The 10,312-nt window shown below is 43.9% G+C and overlaps 1 non-coding gene across 1 annotated transcript; it reads right to left on the reverse strand.

Moving 5' to 3' along the window:
* Nucleotides 1–1,423: 1,423 nt before the first annotated feature.
* Nucleotides 1,424–1,495, reverse strand: Trnae-cuc. The gene has a single exon. It is a non-coding gene; the product is annotated as a tRNA-Glu (tRNA).
* Nucleotides 1,496–10,312: the final 8,817 nt, after the last annotated feature.

Consider the following 10,312-nt stretch of genomic DNA (forward strand, 5'->3'; position numbering starts at 1 on the left):
CCTTTCACGTGTAGCCCCTGTTCACCTAGCAGTGAGTAGGTACGGGATGTAAATCGAGGAGTTGTGAAGTTGTGACCTTGTTGTCCCGGTGTGTGGTGTGTGCCTGGTCTCAGGCCTATCCGAAGATCGGAAATAATGAGCTCTGAGCTCGTTCCGTAGGGTAACGTCTGGCTGTCTCGTCAGAGAATGCAGCAGATCAAACAGTGAATCACACACACACACACAACATACTATAATATCACATCACTTAATTTCAACATCTAAATCAAGAGTACACTGAGTCCCTCCTAGGTACGAAAAAGACGAGAGGCGGAGAAACCAACAAGAACTTATCGTGAGGTGCAAAATAGTTGTGGAACTCGGAACCGAGGAGAGAAAAACACGTTACTCCCATACGTTTACTCCCATAAAAGGCGGTAGTAGATAGATGATATTCCCCACATTCCTATATATAATCTTGTTACTAGTTGAGGATAAAAGTTCTCTGCATCACTGACTCCTCGTGGTGACGGAAAAGGTAATGAGGAGAAGCGGAACACCTGCTGACAGATATACTGCATGTTATTACTATAAGCAGGATAACATGTCTTTTAAATTCTCCGTTTTCTTATAGACTCGCTAGCTTTTGCATGTTAGAATTTTCGAATACTGACTTGAGGAATGACGCGCATTATGGTCGGTAACTGTGTGATTATGTAGATTAAGAACATGGGATTGTGCGTGTATATATAGTACTACATACGTCACACACAGCACCCTCTATGTACAAACAAGATTTATTAGTTACACTTGGTCAAATAACAGGTATATATCGTTGTTGTTTGTTTGTGTTATATTCTGCATTCCTTCATATTCCATATTTAGCTGAAATTTTCCTTTTGTATGAATGAATAACCTAATTAACTCCACTGATCTGAATGGATAAACTAGTGAAGTAACGCTTAGAAAATTTAATGAAAGGATTCGGACCAAAAGTTTCGAGACAAGTGAACCCAGAGGAGACAGTTAGCTTAACTTTCGAATGTCTTGAATATGTCACGAGTTGCTTCATTTCAGTAAACCCAGAAAACTTTACTCAGCCACAATAAATCACAAAGCATTAAAAATAAGAACAAATCAATACTTTTTTTTCTTATCAATATTGTAACTGGAAACAATTCTCTTAACCTGCAGCAGACCACTTACTACAGCCTAGGAAGTCGTAGTAGTTCAAGTAAGCACAGGCCCCGCCAATCATGATCCCTGAATCCCTACAATGGCCCCTCAACACGGCACTCGTAGCCGATGAGTGGAGGAGGTTGACGGAAGCCATGGCCGGTAGTGGATTCAAAGAGGCTCAAATCCAGATTACACGCAATGAGCAGTCACGCATCATGGAGGGGGAAGAAAATCACTGGAAATTATCAGTTATGCAAAAAATTTCTTCCCGTGCCGGGAATCGAACCCGGGCCTCGCGGGTGAGAGCCGCGTATCCTAGCCACTAGACCACACGGGAGATACTAATCGTTTCTTCTAATACATTTTTGGACCTCACTGCATTTTCACCATTTTCAAAGAGCTTTAGTTGAAGTGATATAGATTTTCAAGCATTGTTTCTGTAATTCTCGTGACATGTTAATAAGTATTCTGCATTACCAACAGGACAATTACTTTTAGAACTCATCTTGTTGTCTCTGTGGTCTATTTTCAAAGGCCTCTAGTTGAAATGACACAAGTTTTTAATGATGCTTCTCTAATTCCAATGACATGTTAACAAGTTTTATGCATTACCAACAGGGCAATTACACTTCACATCACGGCTAATCGTCTCTGTGGTCTTTGAAAATGGTCGCTGTGAGAGAGGGAAATATTTGAATCAGAAGCAAAATGAGAGAGAGAGAGAGAGAGAGAGAGAGAGAGAGAGAGAGAGAGAGAGAGAGAGAGAGTGAGTGTGAGTGTAAGTGTAAGTGTAAGTGTGTGTGTGTGTGTGTGTGTGTGTGTGTGTGTGTGTGTGTGTGTGTGTGTGTGTGTGTGTGTTATTACTTAAAACTCCAGCCACTCATGAAGCCGGACACGAGTAACAGGAGCAATAAGTTATAGGAAATCGTCGTAACCAGCACCCTTGTATAGATAATATTGATTGTGATTGTAAGGCAACACCTAGTGCGTGACTATAACTTTGTAATGTATAGGACGACAGGTGTATATGTATTGTACTGCTCTCTCTCTCTCTCTCTCTCTCTCTCTCTCTCTCTCTCTCTCTCTCTCTCTTTTATTTTAAACCAAGTGGGCTTTTTCACGGGAATTTATGAGCTAAAGGGGTTACTTTTTAGGGTACCTCTCTCTCTCTCTCTCTCTCTCTCTCTCTCTCTCTCTCTCTCTCTCTCTCTCTCTCTCTCTCTCTCGACTGAAATTGTAAGAGTGAGAAAGATTTTAATCTCATTTCTGCTTCACCCCTTTCTTCTTCTTATCGTGAACTCTCAAAGAATGAAAAGAGAAGAGAAGAGAAAAGAAGGAAAGAGAAAAGAAGAAAAGAGAAGAAAAGAGAAAAGAAAAAGAGAAGAGAAGAGAAGAGGTGAGGCAGTAACATGATACGTACAAAGTTGAATCACCAACATCTAAGGTAGAAAAAAAGGAGACAGAAAAAGGAAAGAGAGAGAGAGAGAGAGAGAGAGAGAGAGAGAGAGAGAGAGAGAGAGAGAGAGAGAGAGAGAGAGAGAGAGAAATTGGTATAGTTAGTTATCCGGTCCATGTTGCTTACTAGAACCTGGTGAGAGAGAGAGAGAGAGAGAGAGAGAGAGAGAGAGAGAGAGAGAGAGAGAGAGAGAGAAGAGCAATGGGAGGAGGTAAAGTGATGTGGGTCAATGACATATCTCTCTCTCTCTCTCTCTCTCTCTCTCTCTCTCTCTCTCTCTCCTTCGTGTGCCCTTTCAGTTATAGAATGTTTCCTACCTATATATAAATTCACCTATGTAATGGCAAGGAGAGAGAGAGAGAGAGAGAGAGAGAGAGAGAGAGAGAGAGAGAGAGAGAGAGAGAGAGAATCACGTGTTTAGCTGTGCGCTCTTCTCGGTACAAAAAAAAAAAAAAAGAGGGATGGTTGTGAATCAGGCGATCTAAAATTTAAGGGACGAGAATATGGTTTACAAGTCCAATGGTTACAGTGTGAGTGGGGAAGAGGGGGGTGGGCAGAGGGGGCAGAGGCAGAGGGAGAGAGAGAGAGGGATGGCTGGGGAACTAACGCCACAAACGTAAATCCATACGCTACGATCAGTCACGTGTGAAGAAGCAAAACATAGAGACGGAAAAACAACTGGATGACGGAAGCAGCATTTTGTTGTCCATTAGTCAAAGTAGCAGCTCCAAAGTAAGCACGTACGTCACTCGCTGAGAGTAAATACGCTACTTAAACCACAGCGTTGAATTTACATAACGCTGGGAAATATGATAAGCAGATAAACTAAAAACTACTCTTGCCCTACATTTGTTAACGCTGTTGCTAGCTGGCGCCCTGTCGCTGGTGGTGGCGGTGGTGGTGGTAGCCTCATGCGCCGACCACCAACGCGCCACTCAGCTGCCAGGCGCACGAGCACCACCAGCCTACCTGCCTGCCTGTTACCGCGCTCCCTGCACTGGGGAATGATGCCATGATCGCCTCGCCAGGAAGTGCTACTTCACCAATCGATCCCCAGACGCAGACTCGGGGTGCTGTCGGTGGGGGAGCAGCAGCAGCAGCAGCAGTACAGGGAAGGGATGGGAGTGGAGAGCGGATAACAAGAAGAGGGACAGGGGAAGGCGTGCTGGCACTGAAGCGCTAGACGCGCCGTCGTGGCCCTCCGCGTGCCAAGTCAGGATGTTGTGTGAGGTCGATGACGGTGGCCAAACGTCTGGTTCACGCCTGAGGGCTCGACAGCGGCTGACTGGCCACACCTGGCCCTCCGCCACGCCCGCCGCGGCCGTTTGTGACGCCTGGCCGTGACGGACACACGTCATGGCCAGCCTTTAAATAAAAATAAAAAATAAAAATGCTGTTATTTGCTTCGTTATCACTTATGTAATTGCGTTGTTTTGAGCTTATTCCCTCTTTAACATATTTAACTCATTTTATTTTATCTTAATGAACTCCCTCCAGCACCGAGACGCATCTTGGAAATGAGTCCAGCACAATCAACTTTGCCGAACCTTCACGTGCATCCCGGCCCGCCAGGCAGCCTCTCTAAGCCTCCCCAGGCTCTCGCATGGCACGGGAGGAATGTAATAATGGTACTAGGAATGGCGATGAGACATACGTACACACACACACGCACACATACATACACACATATACACACACAGCCAAACAGAATGTAACTTAAAGAAAATCCGAAGACCAAAAGGCAGGCCAAACAAAAACAAGGCCAAGAGCACCCGATGGAAGGGCACACCGGTACCTGCAGGTGTGGTGGTGGTGGTGGTGGTGGTGGTGGTGGTGCAGTTGCCTTGGTCACGCTCGGGAGAGGGAGGAAGGGAGGGTATGCCGCACCCAAAAGAGATTGCAAGACTGATACACACACACACACACACACACACACACACACACACACACAGAGAGAGAGAGAGAGAGAGAGAGAGAGAGAGAGAGAGAGGGTGAATGAGTGAGTGAGTGAGAGAAACATGGACATTCAAATTGCTCTGAAGTAGGAAACAAATACAGACTGACGAAACCAATACAACAAAACAAGTACCATTTAACTTTAGGAAAACACAAGGCCTGAAGAACTAACGCATTGCACCACATTGATGAACAGAGCATGGAGAAAAGATCACAAAAAAACATTCAGCTCACGTTCAATAAATTAAAGAGAAAAAAAAATAGATAAAAAACATATATGATGGATTTTTCTCTCTAGGCATAAATGTGGTTGTTTTGATCTTCGATAGGTCACAGCATGTTTCTTATCAGACAGATAGACAGGGAGGCAGACAGACAGGCAAAGACAAATAGACAGATAAATGGCCAGACAGACATGAAAACAGAATGATAGATAGACAAATAAACAGAGAAGTAGATAGATAGGCAAACAGGCATACAAGTAGACAGGCTGAGAGGTAAACAGACAGTTAATTAGGCAGGTAGATAGACTAAAAGGTAGAAAGACAGACATATAGATAGACAAACAATACAAGAATACAAACATGAGAGAAGGTTGTAGTACAGTAGTAGTAGTAGTAGTAGTAGTAGTAGTAGTAGTAGTCTCTCTCTCTCTCTCTCTCTCTCTCTCTCTCTCTCTCTCTCTCTCTCTCTCTCTCTCTCTCTCTCTCTCTCTCTCTCTCTCTCTCTCTCTCTCTCTCTCCATTCATGCTCTCCACTGACACACTAAACACATTCGCAGTCCTTTATTTTTGGCAAGACTTTCTTTGGGCTCTTGATCAAAGGCCTGTGTTACCTGGCCTTTGTTGCGCTGGATTAAAGGTGATGCATGCAGCGTGAAATGTTTACCACACACACACACACACACACACACACACACACACACACACACACACACACACACAAGCAGGTACGCAAATTGTTTTTCATATCTCCCTCATTTTGTCTCAAAACCTGAACTACCTGGACAATTATCTCTCTATCTATCTATCTATCTGTCTATCTATCTACTCGTCTACCTCCCTATCTGTGTCTTCTTTTACCTGGTCCCTAACAACCTACTTATCTGTCGAACTATCTCTATCTCTCTATCTCTATCTTCCCTCTAGGCACATCTTCCCCACGTCACACACAGGTATTAATCTACCGCGTAATTTGATAACATTAATTACAGTACTAATTGTTTTCACCAGGGACGTTAGCCAGCCTCCCACCTTACAGATTTATATACACGCTGCCTTTCCACGAACTGAAATCTTTCCCTGGTTGATTTTCTACTGAACATGATTTTCTGTTTGTTTTTATTTAATTCTTCTAGTACCATGACGCATTTTCCTATTCATCTGCTTACTATTTGGTGGTTTTATACAGCTTCAGAAACTCATGTCGAGATTAAAATAGTGAAAACTGTGACCATTAATCTTTTGACCTCCCTAGACCGTTCCTAATGTCAATAAAATCGTCTAATCACACCCAAAAACTCAAAGAAGAAATGAGTTCCAGTACTGAAGGGGTTAATTGAGTTTAATAAAGCTAATGTCATGAATATGTAGAAGGGTAACTTATAAATTATTGAAGTTAGATTAGGTTAGGTAGTTTGGGTTAAGTATGAACTGTTTAGACAAAAGTAAAAGGCAACATCAACAAACAAAGCACAAAAAATATCAAAAACCATTTTCGTGTCATTATATATCCCTGGAAATCTTTTATTTGAAGTCGAAGCGAACTAGCCAATAATTCTAACTGGGGAAAAATTGCATTATGATAAACCTACATACTATTTATCCATCATATTTCTTTATTTTCATCCAAACTATTCTTCCTTGATTTAAGCTGACTTTTCTGTTTATCTATCTATCTGTTTATTTATCTATTTATCTGTATGTTTATCTATCAAAAGGGAATATTAATTGTCTCGTTATTCGTCTCTGAGTAAACCAGCAAACAAGGTCAGATCAATCATAACCGCCTCCTCTGCATCAACCTTTCCTGTTTCACCTCACTCACTTTAAGCTTCCTTCGTCATCACCGCTTCGTCTATCCTGCTTGACTCTATCTTGTGCGTTTTCATTTCCTTGTTATGTTCGTTTATACCCGTACTTCTTGATGTGTAAAGGTGTGTGTGTGTGTGTGTGTGTGTGTGTGTGTGTGTGTGTGTGTGTGTGTGTGTGTGTGTGCTCTTCTCTTTCCCCTCGTCCCTCACCCCCTCTTTCTTTTTTCTCCTCTCTGTTGGTAAGGGAGCTGAGCAGGTCTCCGGCAAGGCAGGGCAACACTCCCTCCTTCAAAGTCACCCACCCCCACCACTCATCCACCCTTCCCTCCACCTTGCCATTCCATCCCAGCCCTCGCCCGCCAGGCCTTCCCTCCCTCCACTTTCCTGTCAAGAGTGTCACAACGCCTTTTGTTCTACTATTAAGAAAACGCCTCCACAATCCCCTTTACGTTGCGTCGCCATTATAAGCAACAAGCACCTTATTTTAGTAAGAAACCTGCATTTATAGCCACGTGTTTAGTTAGGTTCTGCTAAGAAGCACGACGGAGCTGCATGTGCGGAAATCAAAGCAGACACACACACACACACACACACACACACACACACACACACACACACACACACACCGTCTCCGCCGCAAAAACGATCGATGAAAGCAACTTGGACAAAGGTGGTGACGGCGGCTGGTGTTCCTAGACAGAGGCGGGAGAAAGGTTCCCCGCTCGCTGGCAAGTCGCAGACACCGGCGGCCCTGACAGCCAGACAGGCACGCCTCGAGGCCACTACGCAGCGACGATAAATCAGTGGGCCCAAGAGTCGGTCGGCCTGCTTGAGGTGGGATGAGATGCAAGCATAGCGCACCGCACCTTACTTACACCGCAACCACGGAAGTGCGCGACAAAATAAGAGAGAGAGAGAGAGAGAGAGAGAGAGAGAGAGAGAGAGAGACTTCAATAATGTCCTATGAATACCCACAACATTACACAGGTCCGGCACCCAAACAGTCCCCGCCACCTCCCCCTCCGCCACCTTCGCCCTCTACCCTGCCGCATCATTCTCCCCCTCCCCTCCCTAACTTTCCCCACCAGGTGACGCTCCCGGTGATATTTTTTCCACAGAGTAAGCATATGATTACCTGTCTATCGCACCTGTTTGAGCGCAGACGGGTAGAGGTCAAGGGTGCGTCTGGACTCTGTGTTGTGTTGCAAAGAGTGTATGTCTTTCTCTCTCTCTCTGAAGGTGACATCCTAAAAAATTGGTTCTTTCAATCTTCCATTTCCATTTATGTTAACCTTCTTATTTGATGGTGTCGATCTCAGGAACAACACACACACACACACACACACACACACACACACACACACACACACACGATACACACACACCTGCACATTTCCTAAAGCTTCTTGCTCAATATTCTTATTCTTCACTACTTTTCCGCATCTGTAACTATGTAAAGCACACACACATGCCATAAATCATACTTCCTTCCACCTCATTTCACAGGTTAATTTGTACGTTCATTCGGGGACTAGATGACGCAAACGGGCACTTACACGTTATCGTCCACTGCTGCAGGTTATGTAAACGACTCAGCATTTCACTTTCCCTGCTTATATTTACTACATGTCTCAAAAATCATATCCCGTTGCGCTTCTCTGTATTGCCACTAGCGCCTCTCCTGATCCCCGTTGCTAGAAACATCAGCGAGTTGCACTTTTGTTCTATGCCAATGCTGCCAAAGACTCTAAGTGCGTTAATAAGTGTTTGCGTGGGATGTATACTGCTGTTGCTTAGTTTATTCTAGTAAATAAAGCAAGTAGTGGTGGTAGTGGTGGTGGTTTTTGTGGTAGTGGGGTAGTGGTAGTAGAGTAGTAGTAGTTGTAGTAGTAGTAGTAATAGTAGTAGCAGTAGTAGTATTTGTTGTTGTTAGAAGTAGCAACAGCAGCAGTAGCATGGCAAATCATGTAGGAACAGCAGTAGCAGCAGCAGTAGCAACAACAGCCAACATCACCGAAAGCAACAGCCAACTGCCCTACGGTACTAGAGTATATGTTGTGGCATAATACCTATAAACCACTGGCTGTGAGAAACCACATGTGAAGCTTAGATGACCGCTTAAAAAACCGCATAACCTCACTCGATTGAAGAGAGAGAGAGAAAGAGAGAGAGAGAGAGAGACAGGCATCCGCGACCACATCAGCAAGGGGCACAACGAGTCTCTGCCACGCCCTTGCTATTGACAGGCGAGCAATGCATGAATACGTGGAACAAACAGTACTACTTGAAACCGGAGCGTAGCAAAGTTTTTTTTCCGTGAGTGAGAACAGAGAGAGAGAGAGAGAGAGAGAGAGAGAGAGAGTGTGTGTGTGTGTGTGTGTGTGTGTGTGTGTGTGTGTGTGTGTGTGTGTGTGTGTGTGTGTGTGTGTGTGTGTGTGTGTGTGTGTGTGTGTGTGTGTGTGTGTGTGTGTGTGTGTTTCTAACCCCAAAATTAAATCATTTGGCAACCAACACGAGTGGCCATCGTGCCAAATAAGTATTATAATTTCCGCTTTCCTCTCACAGTCGAGAGTGAAAATTACGCAGTGGAAAATATACTTATATACAAACATTCCTTTCCTGCATCTGTCAATTTGCTCGCCTGGTGATTGTATGGGAGAGAACACTGTGTACTCTTATACTTGAACCAGGTACGTGGAAATGCTTTATCCCCCTTCAAGCAGTATACCAAGACGCGTTTTCATATTCATTCTATTTACTATTTAGCGATTCTATACAGCTTCAGAAACTTATTTGGTGATGAAAAATAATGAAGATTCTGGCTATTAACCTTTTGACCTCCAAAGGCTCTTTCCTAATGGGAAAAATATCGTCTAATCACTCCCAAAACTCAAGGTAAAAATGCGTTCAAGTACTGTAGGGATAAAAATGTCGGTCGTGTATTGCTGCGTGCATTTACAGGTTACATATGTGTATTTATTCACTTCATGCATAGAATCCAAAGCAAGCTAAGGAACGTACTGGTGGACGTTGTGTAACAGGTGACTGTGATGGTTTAGTTTCTAGCAAGCTTAGGGAGACACTGAAAGGAAAAAAAAAAAGAGTGGTAATTAATGACGTTCAAGGCGTGTCATGGTAGCGCGGCCTAGACTTAGCGAGGCAAAGAAAAGACGACTCAGACGCATGAAAGAAAAGTAAAAGTTTAGAAGAGATTGACAAAAACATAAAATAATACTGAGCAACATAAAAGTAAAAACAAATGATGTCAGTGACGTGAAGAAAACTCTCTGATGCGTACACACACACACACACACACACACACACACACACACACACACACACACACACACACACAACTTTCCCCAACACTCTTGCTTCAATCTGTCCTCGCCGCCTAAAGATGAACGACAGTAAGGAAGCACGCCCTCCTCAATACATGGCAGGCACTAAATATGAAAACTTGGACATTCAGAAGAGAGAAAACTGTCTTACTCTACGATCGACTCTATTTCATGTTGACGTGGGCGACTGTTCATTTTCTCTCTGGTAAAATGATGGTGGTTGAGTTGGTGATGGCGTTGGGGGTGAGTGGGTAATTGAAATGCGAATGGGTGTTTTCAGGTGGCGATGATAAGCGTTGCTGGGAGGTAGTGGGTGCTTTAATTAACTTGCCCCTTAACCTACATAGATAGGGGAGAAGAAATTGTAGA

This window comes from Portunus trituberculatus, chromosome 14 (assembly GCF_017591435.1).
Source record: "Portunus trituberculatus isolate SZX2019 chromosome 14, ASM1759143v1, whole genome shotgun sequence".
Taxonomy (NCBI): Eukaryota; Metazoa; Arthropoda; class Malacostraca; order Decapoda; family Portunidae; genus Portunus; species Portunus trituberculatus.